Below are 2,431 nucleotides of genomic sequence, written 5' to 3'. Positions count from 1 at the left end.
CTTCCATCTATGGGATCGCACAGAGTCAGACATGACTGAAGCAACTTAGCAGCAGCATTTTTTGATTGGTTTGATTTTAGTATTGAGCTATATGAGATGTTCTTTATTTTGGAGATTAATCCCTTGTCAGTCACTTCATTTATACATATTTTCTGCTGTTCTGTGGGTTGTCTTTTTGTTTGTTTGTTTGTTTTTTAATAGATTAAAGACCTAAATGTAAGAATAGATACTATAAAACTCTTAGAAGGAAATGTAGGCAGAACACTCTTTGACATAAATCACAGCAGTATCTTTTTGGATCCACCTCCTAGAGTAATGAAGATTAAAGGAAAAATAAACAAGTGGGACTGAAACTTAAAAGCTTTGGACAGCAAAGGAAACCATATACCAAATGAAAAGCTTCGTTTTCACAGAGGTCAATTAACAATATCTCAATCCTTTAACAAATGAGAAAACAATTGCTTATAACATTACCAAATACTCCAGCATGTACCATACCATATAAGACATAATAATTTGAACAAAGATAGATAATAATTTAAATATAAAATAATGCTGAAATAAAGTTTTTAAGTTGTTTTGATTAAATTCAGTTATTTAGTGAAAGAGAACTAGAAAAATTCCTGTATCCATTTATATTCTTTGTATTCAATTGTATAGATCAGGCATTGAGAAACTTTTTCTGTAAAAGGCCAGATAGTAAATACTAGACTTTCTGAGCTAAAAGGCAAAATCAATCATGCTATGTAGGAACTTAGGAACTTATATAACAAATAAGAAAATAAATTTCCACATCTTTTATTCAAAAAATAAAAATGAAGTTAAAAAAATAATGATAAAGAACAACTTTGTTTTTGTAATTCAGATTTACTAGTGAGAAGGAAATTTTATTCAGAGGATAACATTTTGCCAAAGTGGAATTCAAGGTTAATGTTCCCTATCATCAGATTTATTGCAAATGTTCATTAGGAAAAAAAAAAAATTTAGCTCGGAAGCCAAAAAAAACAAGTAGAAGATCAGATTGGGCCCACAGGCCCTAGTGGACTACCACTGGCATAGAAAATTCTTATGATAATATGGGTTCAATCAGTTCAACAAATCCTTTTGCTTTCTTTACAATCCCTAAATTAAAGACTTCCCACTAGAAGGCAAACTGTGTGTCTATTCACCGATGCATAGCAAATGCCTAGAACAGAACCTGGCACATAGGAGGCCCTCAGTATAGATTTCTTTCACAAAAAAATTAAGTAATATACATAAAATATCTATTTTGCATATAAATATTTGGACTAAGTAGAAAGTAACTCTTAGAGTCAAGATTCTGGGAGCCTAGGGTGAAAAAGACCAAGGAACTCTACTTCACTTTCTTCTTGCATTCTATTTGTTTGTTCACTAGTAATAGTGACTGATCTACTTAAGTGATAGCACATTCAATGTCTGAAGAAAACTTAATGGAAGGAAATCTTAAAGAAAGGATGTGTGTGTATGTGTGTTAGTCTCTCAGCATGTCCAACTCTTTGCGAGCCCAAAGACTGTAGCCCACCAGGCTCCTCTGTCCATGGGATTCTCAAGGCAAAAATATTGGAGTGGGTTGCCATTTCCTTCTCCAGGGGATCTTCCTGACCCAGAGATTGAAGCCAGGTCTCCCACATTGCAGTCAGATTCTTTACCATCTGAGCCAGCAGGGAAGCCCTAAAGTGGGGGTAACTCAGTGCATTTCTTTATTTCTGAAATTAACACACAACCCTTTGAATTTGGTAGCATCACAATCGTGATTCAGAGAAAATTAATTTAAAGATTATTATGCTAAGACACTAACCACAAAATGCTATTTAACACACAAATCTAGCTTTGACCCCATTAATAGAGGCTACAAGCTTCCTATCATAATTATTCCCACAACTTTCTATTCATATTTTATCAATGGAAAAGGAGGAGACCAACACATGCCTCAAGAACAAACAGAATTTCTAGAGTCAGAGACAGTTTTAATTATTTTTCTAACTTAATCCCTTGATTTTAAATGTGACAACATGGAGAGAGAAAGAGTAGGTGATTTGCCAGTGTCTCATGCAAATCAATGGGAAGCTATGATTAGAACCAGTTCTTGGTTCTCAACACTGTATTGTCATGAAAGATGAGCTATCAAGTTATAGACATAGTTCATACAAGGATTTAGTACAGGCCTTATTTTCATGATTAATTCAATCCATAGAAAGATAAAATACAATGATTCCAGCAAATACTAACACAAAAATTTGTGCCAGTAGTGTTGTCTGTGCTACACTCAATGCACTAATAATCAGAACTTGATTAATTTTGATGAAACACTTGGTTGGGAGCATGGTGCAGATGATAATTTCAAGAGAACAGACTGGGCAGCATTCGGGAACCAACTTGATTATAGAGGCGATAAGGCTATCCAAATATT

This window comes from Bos indicus x Bos taurus, chromosome 5 (genome assembly GCF_003369695.1).
Source record: "Bos indicus x Bos taurus breed Angus x Brahman F1 hybrid chromosome 5, Bos_hybrid_MaternalHap_v2.0, whole genome shotgun sequence".
NCBI lineage: Eukaryota > Metazoa > Chordata > Mammalia > Artiodactyla > Bovidae > Bos > Bos indicus x Bos taurus.
The sequence above is the reverse complement of the archived record's forward strand: the minus strand, read 5'-3'. Positions refer to the sequence as shown.